The sequence below is a fragment of the Ambystoma mexicanum genome, chromosome 1p (genome assembly GCF_040938575.1).
Source record: "Ambystoma mexicanum isolate Mex_15411 chromosome 1p, UKY_AmexF1_1, whole genome shotgun sequence".
NCBI lineage: Eukaryota > Metazoa > Chordata > Amphibia > Caudata > Ambystomatidae > Ambystoma > Ambystoma mexicanum.
In genome coordinates, this window is record NC_090921.1 from 1,168,060,063 (window position 1) to 1,168,080,149 (window position 20,087).

The 20,087-nt window shown below is 46.4% G+C and overlaps 1 long non-coding RNA gene across 1 annotated transcript in view; it reads left to right on the forward strand.

Annotated features, from left to right (window-relative positions):
* The first annotated feature begins 19,533 nt into the window (after positions 1–19,533).
* LOC138570457 (uncharacterized) overlaps positions 19,534–20,087 on the forward strand; it is a 57,577-nt gene continuing 57,023 nt past the window's right edge. Inside the window, exon 1 of the long non-coding RNA XR_011303549.1 lies at positions 19,534–19,606. This is a non-coding gene — a long non-coding RNA (uncharacterized lncRNA). The remainder of the gene's footprint in view (positions 19,607–20,087) is intronic.

The window sequence follows — 20,087 nt, forward strand, 5'->3', positions numbered from 1 at the left end:
GTGTTGTTGAATCGTGTCCATGGGCCACTTAATTGTAATTGCCCCCCGGCCCGAAAGTTGCCAGGCCTCTCCCACCAGTAAAGCTTTTTTCTGACTATGGTATATCTCACGTTGAACCGTCGTGCTTCATTCAAACGACCAGGATACACCCACTCCTAATATGGATTACCACATTGCAAAAATGGTTGCTTTTTGTTAGATACATTTAATACATGACATGGATTAGTAATCAAAATAAAACATATTACAGGAAACTCAATCATTTACAGACAATGACATGCTGGAAAAAGAAAGCTGAAGAATAAAGGACACAAGAAAACAAGGACATATGTATTAAGAACGTATAAGACTATTGGGGAAAAGTAACACAAATAGCATGAGACACGATTCAAAGCTAAATATAGCCATAGAATCTTTGGTGATATTCCCTTTCAGTGTAATTCCCCATCTTCTCCCTTTCTCCTCCTCTCTTCCTAAAATAGGATTGAAAACAAGAGAAGCATTTTTTCTATCTATCTTGGTATTTTTTCTTAACATTGATTTCTTGTCCACCTTAATCTCACTCAGATGTTTATTTAGTTGTTGAACACCTTCCACTAATTAGTTAATTGAAAGGGAATATTTTCTAATAATATAATCATTTGCAATGTGCTTTTTCTTTCCATTGGTGAAAAAGGCCACAATGCGAGTTCATTTCTACATGTTGCCGATTTCCCAAGCAGTAATGTTAGGAAATATAGGACACTATTTGAAAACTTTGTTTTAAGGAATTTTTTTATTATGAACAGTTTGCAATGTTATAACATACAATTGGATCCCACAACATGAAGGACCCACACACCACAGTCATGTTAGGATTTCCATTACAAATAAGGCAAAAGCACGAGGATCAAGACCCTCCTGGATGCTCACTTCCCAAAAATGTGTGTGTGTGTGTGTGTAGGGGGTGGGGGGAGTCGGAAACAAAAGAGAGATAGCGCACGCCTATAAACTCTTCATAAATCTACAATACAAGGATGGGGAGGGAGACATAAGGTGGGCCAAGGAGAAAGCCCCAACCCCGGCCCCAGAAGGTACACTGCCCTCCCTTAACAGAGGCCACAAACATAATAGGCCCAACTCAAACCCACCCCAGCAAAGCCCGGACCCTCAGGGAACTACTGATTGGGAACTGTATTAAAACTCTGATATTTATAGGCAGTCCACTCCGAGGTCGCAGTCTTCTACAGATTCAGCCATCCTCCGCTGACCACTCTGGTATCGCTTTAAGGAGCCCTTCCGCCTTCTCAGCATCCCAGAAAATGTACTCATTGCCCTTCCACGTGACCTCGAGTTTGGCAGGATGCACAAACGCTCATGTAAGATTAAAATGTTACCTTTTCCTATTTTAAATGGCTGGTGGGAGTGGTTTAGATCAACTACCGTGATTTTTTGCCACCGCTACCAACGGTAGCTCAAAATCAAGGGTAGCCATGTTTTTCAATATGGCGCCTCAGACTTATCTGTACAAACAGACACCGGTCATCTTTTTTCGCCATTTCTTTTAGGAAAAGTCCTTCTTGTGTGTAACTCTGTGCACCAAACCAGGTTTGATCCCTTTGTTCATGTCCTTTGGCGGGCTTCTGTGCTGAAGCTCACCTCTGGTGCCAGAGTGTCTGGGGTGGACAGGATGTGAGGGAGGTGCCCAAAACTCCCTGTGCTTAGTCTCCTAGGAGACCTGAATGCACTCTGATGTGATTGGCTGGCTGACTGTCCGGCAAGGACAGCCACCCTGCTGGGTGAGTGACAGCCAGGCTGAATGAATGGGGGGGGAAACTGTTTAAAAGCAGGTCTCTGGGACTTGGAAAGCAGAGTCAACCACTGGAATGAAAGAACCTAAGAGAAGAGGAAGGAAGAGGACTGCTGCAACTCCTGGACGACCGGTGAAGCCAGGTCCGAATTGCCTGAAACTCCGACAACAGAGAAGCCCTTCAAGGTTAACTGCTTCCCTTGAGTTTGGTGGGACCAACCAACTCGCAAGCCACCTGGACACCGTACTATTCTGGTTGAATTTTCTTCAGAGTGCTGTTGAAAACCGGATAGCCAGAGGGAAGGAAACCAGGGGGACTTTAAGACACTCACACCTTAAACTGACGTCTTGCTACAGCTTTTGGCCTCTTCCCTGGGCAGTGCAGGAACCTCCCGACGTACTCCTTCTTGTCCCCATGACTGAAGCACAGGAACAGTGAGATCTGCTCGAACTGCCAGGAACAACTGCCTCAGCTACAGCTTTCTTCATTTAAAAAGGTACTGTGCAAATGCGTTCCGGAAATCTTTTCTGCCATCGAGAAAGTGCGTAAAACTTTTCTGAACTACGAAGGCTTGTCCTTCCCTAAATATTCGTCAAACTTTTCGCCTAGCCAAATTCTTTGAAAATCTGTAGCTAAGACTTAACCGTTGTATACCAGAACTGTGCTATCCTATACTATAAAAGACTCTGAACCATTGACTTTGGCCCATGCCTATTGAGAAGAATTGCTGGTTGTATTTAACTGAAACTCTTTGGCCTGCCTACGAATGTATTTGGGCTGTCTATTCTCATAACCTTGTCTTTTCCTCCCTTTTCTAAGTATCTGAAGTGCCATTTTGCTCCTATGTCATTTTTGAGCTAAACTTGTTCAGTTACTTACCGGTTGGATTTTTTTGGTGTATTAGTGTGTGATACTGAGCTGCTTATGCTGGTGCAATGTTTTATAAATGATTGAGTAAATACATGTATATTCTTTTACTAAGAAACCTTGAGTAAGTGTTTACTTGAATCACTGTATTGGTTGGTCCTTTGTGTAACTACTGCTCACTTGAACTCTTGAGATAAGTCTGGCTGCTCAGCCATCGCTACCACTTTACTGTGTAGTACAGGCTTGTACCAAAGATGAAATTGTGCTTACACTTGTAGTCCCAATTGTCTGTAGTGTTCCCAAAGGGTACTGCAGGTGATTCTGCCTAACACATGGTCATCATTGAATGGCACCTGGGATGTGGCTTGATCTTGTGCACTCCAGAGGGGCAGGATTTTAGGTAAAGTAGGATTGCACCAGCTGGGTATGTGCAGCCTCTCCATGTGCCCTTTGGCCAGCCCTGCGGAAGGGCCGTGCCTGTGGGTGCGGGCAGTGGCCACCAGAATGTCCACTGGGACACCACAGTGTAGCAACATTGTGCAGGACACATGCTGGCACAATGATCCTGCACACAACTGGTGGTGCATATAGCAACACATCACCAGAGTGGTCAAGGGTGCTGGAAATGTGACTTAAGCACTGCGAATGTGCGCTCCGCTATGCCCCTAGTCGCTCCATGGGCAGTATTGTACCTTACCTCAGGTGGTGTTGTCGGATTCCGTATGGGTGTCCTCATGAATGTGCTCAGCGGGTAGGCACTGTCCCCTGTAAATGTATACAGGGTTGTCATTATCATTTGTTGCCAGTGTCTATTGGTAAGTGTGCAATATGCATGCATGTGCATGGCCGTCCATACTCACCAATGAGCCATGCCCTTCCATGCTTGCCAGATAGCAGGTTCCGGTGTAGTTGTGACATCCGGAATGTATAACTGTTGTGTGTGCTTCCGGGATAGTTGGCATACACTTCAGTTATGATGCCCTTGGCATTGCACACAACCTGAACATTGATTGACTGCCAAGGTTTGAGGTTGTGGTATATGTGCTCTGTCGCTCTGGGGGGACATTCCGTAACAGGTGTGCAATGTATTGCACCAAGCACTTGTGGGAAGCGCACCACAGCATAAAAGTCCTCTATGACTATTTGCCTTTCTGCCGGTGTTCTTGGCATATAAATGTGACGTGTACAGAAGGTTGTCCAGTTATACACGCCGGCACCCTGTGTAAGCAGCGCGACATGTTTGGCCTGCGGGATGCTGCCTACTAAGGCAGTGGTCCACTGGAAGGATCCAGTTGCCAGGAAATGTAAGGCATTGGGCACTTTATGTAGGGGACTAAGGGCCTGGGAGCACATGGTGGGTGATGTTAGCCCATCTTCCCACTCCATGACCAGGTCTATGATGATATGGGGGGGAACCTGTACCTGCCATAGACCTGGTCATACAGCTTCACGAAGGGGGTAGTTCGTGGGTTGAAGATTTGGGCCCTGGCCATCCTCCTCCTCCTGCGGTGTCCATGCACGATCACTCCGACAAATGTTGGATTAATCATGGCTGCATCCGTTATGTTGAGTGGGTATTGTGTGCTTTATAGAGGCACTTTGATGTTTCTGCCTCATATCAGGTGGCAGGAGTATGCCAGGATTTGTCTGAACTTTTTTGCGACCAGACGTTCAGAGTTCGAAACCATGAATACATTTTTATCTGTGCTGGTATGGGCATGTGATTGCTTGACCATGCTCCGTCCCTCAACATGCCCACATTTCCACGTCTTATTGCTCATTCTGCATTTTCTGCCCCTATTTTGCTTGCTTCATAGCCCCGGCCCACACTCTGCTTGGAGTCACGTGCAAGGCGTTCCTCCGCTCGCAGCGACGTGCCAGGCTAGCACAAAACCCACGCAAGTCCAGGAAAAGTACTGTGCATTCGATTCCATGAATCGACGAGGGCGGATTTGCGCACACAAGTCCCCTATTTTCCATGCAGATAATTACATGAATTGGGCCTTTTATTTGTAACACATTTTATTTGTAACCTCATTATATATAATGACACCAGGCATCGTTCGCATCCATTAGCGGTTGGTCTGCTATGCGAGTATGCCAGAGGGCACCCTGAGGGTGCCACTGGGTTATGTGTCCCTGTGTCAAATCCTGAGGGCCACGTGGATTAGTATACCTCCGTCCCCAAGCACCCGTCAGAGAGGGGCAAAGTACTCGCTGACCGGTTATTGGAGCCACAGGTGGGGAAAACAGGAAACTCCAGGTCCCGGGTGGCTGCAAAGAAAATACCAGGTTAGCTAATGGCTACACGGTATTCACAACAAGCATAAACAAATACTAAGAAAGACCTACCCTGGAGGTAAATGATGAATGACTTGAATCTAAGTGAGTTTTCCCCAAGGGTCAGATGAGTAGTGCAGAGGGGATAACGGGACCACGGGATCTAAAGGGAGAGGAGAGGGCTTGATTGTAGGTGCACAGTTCTTGACAAAGTTCCAAGAGGTAACTGAAGGTTTATCAAGCGCCAAATCCAAAGGTCAATCCACAAACAATCCAGGAAAACAGTTCAAAGTTCAGATAATCCAAAGTTCCAAGAGGTAACTGAAGGTTTATCAAGCGCCAAATCCAAAGGTCAATCCACAAACAATCCAGGAAAACAGTTCAAAGTTCAGATAATCCAGTAATACAGGTCAGAAGAAATCCAAGCGCCAAAATTTGAGGGTAATCCAGAAGAAAAAAACAAAGTCCAAAATCCAAGAAATTCGATAAGCATGAAGTTCAAAACACAGGAAACTGCTAAACGCCGAGAGATCAGCTGAGAAGCAATGTGTGCAAAGGCCAAGCCCCTTTTATTGCAGTCTTCCTGATTCGTTGGTCAATCAGGGACGGTTTCCTGGTCACATGATCTTTCACTTGGTCACATGATCCATTTTCCTGGTCACGTGATCTTTCACTTGGTCACATGATCCATATTCCTGGTCACGTGATCTTTCACTTGGTCACATGATCCAGTGGTTCATTTGATGCCTGTTTCCTGGAAGCCATGTCACATGACCCCTTCTTCATGACGAATCGCGTCGAGCGGGGGACCGCAGTATGGAGTGGTGATCTCCTCCGCGCTTGCAATCTCCAAGGCAATCCCCACTGCAGGCGTGGAAATCGACGCCAGGGATGCTACAGAGTGTAGTGTCCCACTAACGATCGAGCAGAGGTGATCGCGGGAGGGGTCCATGTTTCTCTCCGCCGCCTGCATATCACCCGGTCGTGATTGGATGAGTCTGAAAGCATGACACCCTGTCAGCAGAAAGGTAAAGCATCTTGTTCAAAATGGCAAGTAGATACTTTGCTCCGCGCAATTAGACCTGGAGAAGCTGCAGCAGCGCCCGCTTCCCACACACAAAACGTTGCCAACAACAACCCAGGCACAAGTGCGTTTTTTCCACAAAATAGATCATTATTGTTGAGCTCTCAGCGTTCAGAAGATTTAATATGACGTCAAAGGACCAGGATTTTGATGAATAACTAAGTCCTCGCACTCCCTTCCTCAACTGCCAACAATCAACAAAGATGCTACCCTCAATGACTGCGGGGGAAGGAGTGTTTCAGGGACAGGGTGGATGTTTTTTGTTGACTTGGGTGATAACATGTCATGGAGCCTGAAGTCAGCGAACTTTACCAGGTGCTCTTATTTGAGTCTATGGTTGTCTTTTAAAGAGTTACCCATGACACACATGGCCCGATTTATGGAAAAGCATTCATTTATCCCGCAATGCCTGCACACCGAGAATGACCCTGCGTGAGCCGGCACGCAGAAGTTACACTGCGTGCTGTGCGTATTCATGTAATCCCTCACGCAAATGAACCGTATTCGCAAGTCGTGGCCAGAATGACCTTGACACGCCCCCACGCAAAGCCAAAACATCCAGAAACAGCTACATTTGCGTGCTCCCCAGATGCACATATATGCACACTGTAAAAATTGCATGGGGTCCCCTGCAAGCAGGCCTGCACCTCGATTATCGGTCGCAGGGTCCCTCGCAACTGTCATCGGCACCCTGACAGCATGCATAAGAGTTATCGTAACTCGGTTATCACGCAGGAAAATCTGTGTGTGAACCCCTGCAAACCATTGCTGTACCCCGTTATGCTGCATACGCGCACCCCTAACTACGACCGGGACCCCGTCTGCGTGCACACACCCATAAATCCGACATGCAAACTCACCTCCAAAGTTGCAAATCCTCTGGGCAAGTCTGTATGCCTGCTTCTGGATGACAGAGAGATCGAGGGGTTTGCGTGGGCATTTAGCAAGTGAGAGATTGCGCGGTCACCTCCATGAATACGCTTTGTCATGCGCACTTGTGGGCGTGCCATGGACTGCCTGCGTGCCGTCCCTTGTAACGCCCACTTTTTGGCATGTTGTTCCCCATTTTCTGTGTTCCGCCCACAAGTCCGCCCTCTGCGTAGGCCTCACCCCTGCCCTGCCTGGTCTCTTGAGCAAGGCACTTGGCCGCTCGCATAGATGCGCAGAGCTTGTTGGCAAACCACGCAAGTTGGCAAAATATCCCGTCCGTCGTTTCTTTTACGCGCAAATAATTCCATGAATCGGGCCCTTAATCTGTTTGTAGCTATATTTTCAACATTGATTCAGTGATAGGCCGATAACACACCATTTGTGTGGGTCTGTAATATAAGCTATTGGATCTTTGGAGGTTGGCTTGTGTGACGCCGAAGGCACTGCTGATAGCACTAATATAAGCCAGTCTCATTTATTTCCTGATTTGCTAGTTTATCATCTCTTTTGATTGATAAGTAGGTTTTATTTAATCTCTTTTGCCAAGTTGTCCAACACTCATTTCACTGTGGAGAAAAGAATCTCCCGATTTGAATCCGCGGGGTTTACTGAGAGATTATCCAGTTTGTATGCATTCTGTTCTGCTCCTTTCTCCCGCCAGAGTGCAACGTGCTTGTTCTTCCAAACATCTTTTCCTAGAGATTTCGTATAGCTGGAATTGCCATGTTTTTTGGTGTTTTGTCATGCAATTCTATTTTTTTGAGTACTGCATGAGCCCTTGAAAGACAACAATGCCGAAAGTATTATGCAATGGCTTAAGTCTTAAGACAATGGATCACGGGTCACTCACGTCATAAAATATTATCTTGGTAAAAAATCAATTTACTTCACAGTGTCGCAAAAACTGTGAGCACCCACACGCCATTTTGTTAAGTGTGCATTATAAAAACTCCTCCATTTGTCATTGTTACTCCATATATGGAGAAAGTGCAGAGTGCTGGTCTCTTAGCCCACTCATGGCAACTTGCGAGTCAGAGTTCTCTCACAGAAAGGTCAGGTATATGATATGATGATATGGTATCATAGTGTAGTTATATAGCGCCTATACACAATATGATGGAGCACTAGAACCCGTTGTGCGTAGGGGAGAGGGATCGGCAAGACTCAACAAACATAACTGAAAGAGATGTTGCAACCTGCCCTCAGAGTAAACAAAGAACATATTATCAATGATTTTTAATGATTTGAGAGTGTGGGGTGGTTGGGTTGGTATTGAGCTTACTTTCTATGACTTTTGAATTTTATGTAAAACTCTTGTAGGATAAAATATATAAGCGCAGCTTACCCACTTAAACAAGTGTGTGATTCTGGGAAATCACCATTTGGAAATGGAATGGTGCATTTGGGACCCTTAGACCATGCGCTGGTGTTGTTGAACCATGTCCATGGGCCACTAAATTGTAATTGCCCCCCGGCCCGAAAGTTACCAGGCCTCTCCCACCAGTAAAGCTTTTTTGTGTGACTATGGCATATCTCACGTTGAACCGTCGTGCTTCATTCAAACGACCAGGATAGACATTTTCTGACACCGTGAAGAAGACAGACATTTTGTACAATTTCTCAGTTTCAGCTCTCAAGTTCCAGAAAAAAAGCACTCCACTTGGGACACTGCCGTCAAGTGAAGGTCATGTCAACTAACAAGCCCTGGTGGAGATTATTTTTTAATCTATACAGAACGTGTCCATAAACAGAGTAATCTCTGTAATAGTGCTCTGAGACCTTCGGGCATGTAGCGCTATACAAACATTAAAATAAATAAATAATCAATATACCAGAAGCTCAACACGTGAACATTTACACTCAGCACGTAGCATACGCCCATTGTGGCGGGCACCACGTTCACAAAACATAGTTTTAAAAAAAATGTATTTACATAAAACAAATATCTTCAGAACAACTCTTAGCAGTCTCCTTATGTGGAGCATTGTCCGCCCCCCTCTGGTCTATAAACTGTTCATAATTTAATCAAGAGAAAGCAAGACCAAATGTCCTCATCTAGTTCCAACTTCCTATGTCTTTGTGCAAAGCTCCTTCCATCAATGCGATTCTGTGTAGGTCAGACACCCATTCATGCGTAGACGGGCTCGCGCTGTCTTCCATCTTCCACACGGTTGTCTTCTGTCTATAAATTCAATACATCTAATGAGCAGGGTCACAGAACCCAATACACCCACTCCTAATATGGATTACCACATTGCAAAAATGGTTGCTTTTTGTTAGACACATTGAATACATGACATGGATTAGTAATCAAAATAAAACATATTACAGGAAGCTCAATCATTTACAGACAATGACATGCTGGAAAAGGAAAGCTGAAGAATAAAGGAGATATGTATTAAGAACGTATAAGACTATTGGGGAAAAGTAACACAAATAGCATGAGACACGATTCAAAGCTAAATATAACCATAGAATCTTTGGTGATATTCCCTTTCAGTGTAATTCCCCATCTTCTCCCTTTCTCCTCCTCTCTTCCTAAAATAGGATTGAAAACAAGAGAAGCATTTTTTCTATCTATCTTGGTATTTCTCCTAACATTGATTTCTTGTCCACCTTAATCTCACTCAGATGTTTATTTAGTTGTTGAACACCTTCCACTAATTAGTTAATTGAAAGGGAATATTTTCTAAAAATATAATCACTTGTGAAAAAGGCCACAATGCGAGTTCATTTCTACATGCTGCCGATTTCCCAAGCAATAATGTTAGGAAATAAAGGACACTAATTGAAAACTTTGTTTTAAGGATTTTTTTTTATTAACAGTTTACAATGTTATAACATACAATTGGAGCCCACAACATGAAGGACTCACAAACCACAGTCATGTTAAGATTTCCATTACAAATAAGGCAAAAGCACGAGGATCAAGGTCCTCCTGGATGCCCACTTCGGGGGTCACCAAAGTCGGAAACAAAAGAGAGATAGCGCACACCTATAAACTCTTCATAAATCTACAATACAAGGATGGGGAGGGAGACAAAAAGGTGGGCCAAGGAGAAAGCCCCAACCCCGGCCCCAGAAGGTACACTGCCCTCCCTTAACAGAGGCCACAAACATAATAGGCCCAACTCAAACCCACCCCAGCAAAGCCCGGACCCTCAGGGAACTACTGATTGGGAACTGTATTAAAACTCTGATATTTATAGGCATTCCACTCCGAGGTCGCAGTCTTCTACAGATTCAGCCATCCTCTGCTGACCACTCTCGTATCGCTTTAAGGACCTCTTCCGCCTTCTCAGCATCCCAGAAAATGTACTCATTGCCCTTCCACGTGACCTCGAGTTTGGCAGGACGCACAATGCCCACCTTTCCTCCAGGTGCAAGGAAACGTTTCTTCAGGGTACTCAATACTTTCCTTCTTTTTGCGGCCTCGGGGGCCAGATCGGGAAAAGAAGGATCCGTTTTTGTTGAAATTCCAGTTTCTCTTTAACGTTAGCTGCTTTCAGAATCCGTTCTTTGTTCCTAGAATCTGAGAGTTTGTTGATAAGTGCTGGCCCAACCTCTTAGTCTTTCGGTTTTCCCTCTAACCCTATTTGATTCTATGGCATTTCTCATTCCTCTATATTAAGACCCAATGCCTCAGAAAGCCACACGGTGGCGAACGCTATCGGGTCCTCCCCTGCAGTGCCTCCAGGCGTCCCAATCGCCGGTCCAGTGACTGGCTACACCGATGTACCGCCTCAAGCTCCTTACTCATCTGCTTCACAGATGGGGCTGTCTGAGAACATTGGTTTTATATTTCTGGGCTATTTTGTTCCAAGCGACGTTCTGATGTCCAGCTCTGCCACTTTCTCGCACAGGCGGTCAAATTTGTCCTCAAGTTGTGGCACTGTTTTATCGGTTATTATTATTATTTATTTTTTATAACGTGCCACATGTCCATGGGCCTCCGATGTGGCTCAGCATTGAAGCAAGACTTTCTTGGGTAGGTCAGGAAGCTCTAGAAGATTGATCAGGGGTGGACCGTTTGCTCCTTGCGAGGCCATCGTGGAGACGAGTCAATCCCAGGAGCAAGGTTGGACCTCCCCCAGCTGGCATGGACCCCACTTCTAAAGCGCTCACTCTCCCATGCCAATTTGGATCACATTGGTAGACACCGCCTCAAACAAGGTGACTGCCCAACGATTAGTAATACCATTAGTACTGTGGTTGGCTTGACCTGTTTATCGGTTCCAGTTGCTTCCCTTAAATAAAATTGGCCCCTAGAGAACAGTCCATCACCCTTTCATCTACCTCGTCCTCACCGCTGCACTGTTAATCACCCGGCTTCAGACGTCGCATGTTCGCCAGCCACTTCTTTGCTAGGAGCACTTTATACCATATGTACCTCAGTGTACTGCCTCCCATTGACTCCCCACTGTGTAACTGGCTGCTGAAAGGAATACACTGATCACTGTTCAGGACCCACCTGTTTAAACACAGTTTTAAGCATTGCCCCCATTAGGACTGCAGAGCTAGAGTACTTTAGCCCTCATTGCTTCTACGACCGCATCGGGAGAACCATCCTTTCTAGGCCCTTCAGGCGCTTTCTGCAGCCAGAAAGCTTGGGTCTTTACACTCCTGCCAGTTCGTTCCTCCTCTGGTCGCAGCCTGTGTCAGCACATGATCCCTGCTACCGATTATTGTCCTCTTTATCATTCGTGTATATGCTAGTCTTGGTCCCTTGCATCCCGACATCCATATCACACTGTCCAGGTGAGACCGTCCAGGAGAGTCACCTTCGAGACACACCACATCCACTCCAGGCTCCAGTGTGCGCTCAATTCTCTCTGAACCAACCAGCAATCAAGGCGGCATCATTCGGCCAATGCGGACCCGCTCAAGCTCGCCTCTCTATGTGCCACGACAAGTGAGCCTGCCACTTGGGTGTCCCTTCTCCAGAGAATTCCAACACCTCCGATCTGTTCTCGTCTATGTCTCAGCTGGGCGTCAGCCACAGAACTGTCCTTGATTCATCAGGCGCACTCCAGCTGTAGCATCCCTGCCTCGCTGTGCAGTTTGCCTGGGCGCCTTGCCATATACTTTATGGGTCCTGATATCTCAACCCCAGTGGGGCCAAAGATGTCCAGATCTGCACTGCCACTGCTTGCGATCATCAGCAGCCCACTGATCCACCAGGGAGATCATCCGGGGAAACACTCCCTTGTGCACCCTCTTCTTAAGAAACCTTCTGCCAACCCGTCCTGCCCAGCTAACTATCGTCCAATCTCCATCATTCCTTTCCTGGGCAAACTCCTGGAAAAGCTGGCCATCTCCCAGCTTAATCTTCACACTGAATCTGTTGGTTGTCTCCATGACCATCAGGTCGGCTTCAGAGCTGCCAGAAGCACGGAAACTGCTCTCCTGGACATCCTTAAAGACCTGCTCTCCAATCTTGATTCCAACATTCCCTTTGTCCTCATCTTACTTGATCTCTCTTCTACCGTTGACACCGTCAAACATGCCATCCTGCTCAACCGTCTCTGCGATAACCTGGATATCACTGATCAGGCCCTGGCTTGGCTGACTTCTTTCCTTTCTGATCGACCCTCCCAGGTCCAACTCGGGTCCTTCCTCTCCTCTATCTTTATCTCTACATGTGGTGTTCCCCAGGGATCTAACCTCTCCCTGGATGTTCAACCAATACCTGGCACTTCTTGCCCAACTAATTGCTGCTCTGCCCTAACTTTCAGTGCTGGATGATACTCAACTCATTTTCAAGCTCCCTTCCGCCACCTCTTCTCCTTCTCTCATCTCTGACTTCTGTCTTCTATCAGGAGTGGTGTGCCACCAATGATCTCTGTCTTAATGCCAGTAAGACTGAGATTCGCCTCATCGGCACACCTGCTGCCTCCTTTCCTCTCACTCTCTGGCCAGCCTCTCTTGGCCCTCTTCCTGCTCCCACCTGTGAGGCTAACAACCTTGGGGTCATCTTCGACTCCACACTCTCCTTCTCTCCTCACATCTCTGACGTCTCTAAGACGTCACACAACCAGCTGCACCTCTTCAGAGGTATTCTTCCTTCCCCCAGAAGCTCACTGTCTCCAGAGCTCTAGTTCTCTCTAGGCTGAACTACTGCAACAGCCTCTTTCTAAATCTACCTGCCTTAGGACTGTAAGACTTGTCCTTGGCCTCAAGCCCAGGGATCGTATCTCTCCAGGACTCAAAATATCTGCACATGCTCCCAGTGGCGGTGAGGATTAAGTTCAAACCCCTCTGCATTGTCCACAAGGCCTTCTGGGGTCTGGTGCCTCAATACCTTCAACTCTTTCTTCCTAAATATCTTCCTTCTCGAGCTCTTCGCTCATCCGCCTCCAACTATCCCAGGGTCAATCGCTTCTCCAAGCAACAAGGTGGTGGTAGATCTCTTTCTTCGGTTGGGGCCTCCCTCTGGAATAGCCTCCCTGCCTCTCTGAAACTTGAGGAGAACCATGTCCGGTTCCGGAAGCACCTCAAGGCCTTCCTCTTTGCTTCTACTTTCTCTCCGCCTCTCCCCTGCTGATCTCCTGGCTGAAACTGAAACTGCACTGGTTACCTGGCTACCCTGTGATCTCTGGCCCAGGTTCCCCCGCCAGTTGCACACCTGCACTACCCGCCTGGCAACCCTTGCACTTGGGGGCTGTTTCTGTATCCCTACAGCCCCCTACCAGCACTTGACACCCAATGACTGCTCTTACCCTTGCACTTGCCACCAGCTGGCTGTACTTTTATTTATTGTTTTATTGTTTTATCTATCGTTTTATACATTTTTTCATTTATTTATTGTTTTTATTTATTTTACTGTTTATCCTATGTACTGCACTGCCCCCTCACCCTTTCCCCCTGCACTTTTTCCCCTCCCCTGCACTTGCACAATCTCAATGTCAGCTGGCCTAGTAAGATCATTGTCTCTATCTTCCCTTTGTTCCCCCTCACTTGCCTCGGCGCGCCTTGAAACACTTGTGTATAGGCACGTTATAAGTGCCATATCGTATCATATCCAACGATCGGAAGTGGCCATAACTCGCATTGGCCATAGCTTTGTATCGGGAGTTTCACATTAAGGTGGCCATCTTCTTCGGGATCTTGAGTGCCCCCCTGCCATATGAACATTTGACCACTCCTACAAAGTGCTTATGCATTTTATTGTGGATGTCATTTTGTTATAAAATGCTCATTAAACGCTCCTATTTTTACATTTTGTATAAGTCTGGTACAATACATTATAACCAAAAAGTGATGGGTGAAAGGTTTTAAATACATTTAAACCCACTGGCACTGCTCTGGGCAACCTTCCACACCACCCGTGTTGGGGATGCATGTATGTGGTCTCGTGCATAAGGGATGCGACCAAGTAGTTAGGGCTGGGATGCTCTTTTTGGGGTGGGACCAAGATTTGCATATGCTCCTTCCCCCTTTTTAATGGCTTGGCAGGTGAAGAAGGATGGTCTCAAGGGTTGCCCAGAGCAATGCCAGAGGATAAGATTGATTCTAAACCTTCCAGTCATCACCTCTTTTGTTTTGCTATGCTACAATAAATTGACATTTTTAAAGCATTTTAATTTCGATGTGTATTTACAGTGTTATTTAAATAAATAAATAAATAAATAACTACATTTCTGTTAAAAAGCAACACCTGTGCAATATATTGTGCTCAACATGTTCTGTGCCTTCCTCAATGATGATGGATAATTTTATTGCACCATTCAACAATGCCTTTCATGCCAGTACCAAATTAATATAACAGATAAAGGTATGGCTTAATGCAGTAGAGACATTTCAGTTGCTACCTTATTCTTTGTATACAGAGTTTCAAATGCCACCACCTTGCTTATTAAGAAGCAGTGTCCAAAGTGTACGAAAAGAAGTAGTAGTACTATGTTCTCTGCTGGCCTGCCTCCGCTCCCCACAAATTGTGACCTGGCGGTAATTCCGCCAGACCAAATGGCAGTAACGGTAATTCCGCGTGGCCGTATTGCAGCAGAATACTACCCAACTATACTTGCTATCATGAATATAAAGACATAATGAGCACTGACTATGATGCACAGCATACTTGAAACGGATCCGCTAATAAGCTCTCTGGCCCACCTTCACCTCTCCCGAGTTCCAAATCAGGCAGAGGGTGAGGTCAGCATTCTGAACCCACCCTCAGCCTTACTCAGGCAGGGCATGGGAGTGGGGAAGAGATCTTCACTGTATTCAACTGGAAGCCATTTTCAGCAGCCATTACGCACAGGCCTCCGGGTCTCTCTGCGTAGGGTATGCCGCATGTGCCGCATGCAACAATCTTCATATGCGTCATATAAGAGGGGCTCATTCCCGCCAGTCAGCGTGCTGGCGAGGAGCAAACCTTTACAAAAAAAATCAAGTGCCAGTGGTTTAGAAGCGAGGCAAACCGTTCTGAGGAGGCGGCCATGTTCCAATATCTCCTCGATCATGGAGGACAAGGGCTGACGCCATGAGGCTGAATAATGTACAGGTCCAAGCAAGGGGGGGGGGTGCTTGGAGAGCTCAGTGGGCCGCATGTATATATGAGTTCATCACCAAAACTGTGGGCACTAACGTAGGGTCTCAGGTTGCAGAGGAAGTAACTATTCAAGACCTGCCTTGTCCCTCCATTGCAAGGGCCTTTCACACTGTTGTGGTGAGAGGGTGGGCTGCATCACGCTAAGCAGCATTCCCACAGTGTGCTGGAAAGTGACAGTGGCCACAAAGTGCAGCACCAACACAAGCTTCAGGAGTGCTGGGCTGGCTGCCCTAGTGCTGGATGGTGATCCTGCTCTCTTGCTCTGCCTGTATCAGGGTGAGTTTCTCAGCTATGGCCTCCCTGTGCAGGCGGTGCATTGCAATTTTAGCGGCCCTTCTGTAAGTGCCCAGGGTGATACCCTGACCCGGGGAATGGGTGCTTTTCTTGCCTGGGTGCATGTTGTGTGATGTGATGCTGTCTTTGCAGCTCAGCGGACATCAGGCAGGGTCGTTAGCTCAGACGATGCTTCTGCTGGTGGTTCGCCGATGTTTGGAAGTGTGTGTGGGTAAGTTGGGACCCGATATGCCCTTTCATTTTCATCACCTAAATGTGTTTACCTTTTCCTTTTGGGTTGGGGTAACTGCACGGTGTTTTTGGTGGAAGTACTGCGCTTTTTCACAGTAGTTCACCTCGTAATATGGTGGAATTTTCATTTTATGTTCTGCTGCTAATAGGGCGGTATTTACTTCCTTAGGAATGACCACTGGTTCCTGTCGATCCTGTCTCTAGTTCCAATTCCTCCAGCCAAATTAGCGCTGGAGAAATGACCCATATTCAGTTGCCTCTATTTCGCTGGAGCAGTAAAAGTGGGGGGAATTCCGTTTCCATACTTTTTGCCCGTACCACCATATTCATACTGAGGCCCACTGACCTAACACGGTTGTAGGTCAATTGGTTGAATCTAAATGGTCGACAGGACAAATGGTCGACACCAAAAGGTCGACAGGCCAAATGATTGCATCTTTATTTTTTTAAGTTTTTTCACATTTTCTTTTTTTGGGGGGTCACCCCTACCCCCTTTTTTTTTTTGCTAAAAACCCCCTTTTTCCCTAAACGAAAACCTAAAAAATATATATAGAAATAAAAAAAATTTGATCATTTGTCTTGTAGACCAAATTGTGTTGACCATGTGTCTGTCGACCATTTGACTAGACACCACCTAACACTACATGGAGCTACACACCACACCTTTATACTGTGTTTGGAAACCTGGGATGCAGTTTCATTGGAATAAGATTTGTTTTCTTAAATGGGAACTGTTTTCACACTTTTATGTGTGCTCCTTGCTTACATGCGGTTTTAAAAAAAAATAGTTTTAATAAATGTTCCATTACCACACCCAACAATAACCAAAAACAACAGTGCCATAATCATGTGATTCACCATTGCTTCAAACGGTTCCCTATTTAACTCCCCACCCCCCTCCCTCCTTGCCTATTCAGTCTATTAATTTTATTAATTCTGCCATAGTGTACCCAACTTCCGCTTGTGTGCCTTGGGTGGCACCGTCCATGTCCTGTTGATCAAACAATGTTACAGGTAAAGCAATCCACCTGAGAATAATGTCAGTTCCAAGTTCTTGTCTTTGTACCCCCAGCTCCCCCCCCCCCCCTCTGCTATTGACCACTACATCCGTTTTATGGTGTTTTAGATACACAGGAAATTCCGGACCTGCGTTCCATGCCTACTATTCCTTCAGCCAAAGATTTGTAAAATGCTCTTTTTTTCGCTTTTAGAATGAACTGTCCTGTGTGGTTTTTCTCTACCAGTCATTCCGCTCTGCACCATCCGATGAAGAAGCCTACGTGACTTGAAAACTCATGCATTTTATTATTATTTTACTTTTGCATTTATAGCAGCGCGTCAAGCTCTGAGGCATCTGGGCGCTAGTTACAATGAGTGTGGCGTTACAAGATTTGATAAGTAAAAGGCAGTTGCATGAGCAGCACCAGGCTGCAAAAGTCCTTATGGGTGAGTTACAAGTAGTTGCACACGCAGCAGAAGGCTACATAAGTCATAATAAGTGAGGTACATGTAGTTGCATTAACAGCACCAGGCTGCAAACGTCCTTATGGGTGAGTTACAAGTAGTTGCACACGCAGCAGAATGCTACACAAGTCATAATGGACGAGGTACATGTAGCTGCATGAGCGGCACCAGGCTGCAAAAGTCCTTATAGGTGAGTTACACGTTGTTGTGAACGCAGCAGAAGGCTACATAAGTCATAATAAGTGAGGTACATGCAGTTGCATGAGCAGCACCAGGCTGCAAACGTCCTTATGGGTGAGTTACAAGTAGTTGCACACGCAGCAGAATGCTACACAAGTCATAATGGACGAGGTACATGTAGCTGCATGAGCGGCACCAGGCTGCAAAAGTCCTTATAGGTGAGTTACACGTTGTTGTGAACGCAGCACAAGGCCACACAAGTCATAAGCTATGACTTACTCTATCAGAATTGTCCCTGGACCTAATATGATAGCAACCTTGTCTGTTTCCTCCACCCTCCCATTACTGTTTTTTTTCCTCCCTACCCCCCCCTCCAGCACTATCTGAAATGTCGTCAGGCCTAGTACGGTAGTTGCCTGTCTGTTTCCATTTCCTTCCCACTCTCCCCCTCCCTTCCTTATCTGTGTCTTAGCTCTTGCACTATCTGAAATGTCGTCAGGACGAGTACGATAGTCGCTTGTTTTGTTCCTCCCCACCCTTTAAGCACCCCTCTCCCTCACCTCTTATTTTTCTCCGGCTCTACCAGAAATGTCATCAGGCCTAGTACGGTAGTCGCCTGTCTGTTTCCATTTCCTTCCCACTCTCCCCCTCCCTTCCTTATCTGTGTCTTAGCTCTTGCACTATCTGAAATGTCTTCAGGCCGAGTACGATACTTAATTTCACATCCTTACTCATCATGGCCTATAGGAATGTCATTGTATTTTCGCTTGTTCCCTCCCTTGCCTTGAAGCACTTTGAAACACATTGTGTATAGGTGCTATATTAATAAACTATCATATATCATAATAGGTGAGGCACATGTAGCTGCATGACCGGCACCAGGCTGCAAAAGTCGTTATAGGTGAGTTTCAAGTAGTTGCACACGCAGCAGAGGGCTGCACGAGTCATGATTGGTAGGTTACGGGCCAATTGCAAGCAGTATAGCAATAGGTTTGCACATACCGGAAAAGCCTCACCCCATGAAGAAGGGGGCAACATCGGCCGCATTGGTGTAAAGTGAAGTGCTTCAAGTGCGATAGTTGTTATGAAGTTAGGGAATAGGTACCAATGCGTGAGGATAGTAATGAGCAAGGCTTAGGGCCACCCCAGCGTAAACACTTGGGTCGTAAGGAGTAAATAGTTGCAGTGATAGGAGAGTTAGTAGGTACTAAGGAGTCTGAGAGAGGACAGCTTTTGGAGGGAACAAAATGAGGCACAGATGGTGCAGATTAGGCACCTGTCGCAGCAAGTGGAGTAGGGACCTGCTAGGAATGGGCAGGTGGTTAATCAAAAAGTCAGGCTGAAGTAGGTAAGTGCGGTCTGCTTTTGGTGCATACGGCGCAGATAAAATAAGTGATTCAGTTAGCAGCGAATGGGGGAATATGACGAGGGACCAGAGCTGATTTGAAAGGGCAAGGAGGCTAGCCAATAGAAGTGACACAGTGGTAGAGGGGAGGCATAATAGTAGTGCAGGGAGAATGAGACAGGGGTTCTAATCCCCTTACCTCCCCAATGTGGACGATTGCACCGTGGTTAAAGCAGCATTGGTCGTGGATTCCGTTGTAGGCTGTCAGAGTCACGAAGGCATGGTAGTTGTAAGCACGTCTGAGAAGAGGGGAATTTTGCTCCAGAGCACTGTACGTACCACGACAGGTCCAGACAGGAATGTTGGCCGTTAGGTGTGGGCTTTGGAGGGGGAGGCAGCTTCTCCAGCCGCCGCCCTCCGATAGGCTCTTTCAGTTGTAGAGGCGTCCAATCCGCCATCGGTGCAGGTGGAAACAGGTCATCACAGGGCCCAGGGCTCACGGGGGATTCAAAGGCCGCCATTTTAGCAAGCCAACGATACGCCAAGCAGAGCGCTTTCCACTGCCTGGAACAGGTGATATTGTTATCGCAGTGAGTGAGGCACAGAGCGCTGCTTTATTTATTTTTGCATTTATAAAGCGCAGCTAACCCATAGGCATCTAGGCGCTTAACTAACATAGTAGTACACAAGTTACACAGAAAGGATCATTGCTAAGTGGTACTTTACATTACATTACAGTCTTTGTGTTGGTTACATTATTTGTTACAAGTACAGGTATACATATGTGGAGAGTATTCATTGGGTTACATAGCATGATTACATAGGTTGGTGTCAAGGGCCTTTGTGAAAAAGTGAGGCTTCAATTGTTTGCGGAATTTCCAGAATGATTTTTCAGATCTGAGATAAGGTGGTAGGGCATTCCAATGTTTTGCCGCTAGCGTGGGGAAACCGCTTCCACCTGCTTTGTGTAGGTTAAATCTGGGTGTGGCTAGCAGGTTCTGATTGGCTGATCGAGTGTGCCTGTTAGTCTGGGATCTAGCTCATTTGTCAGCGATATAGGTAGGTGCAGTT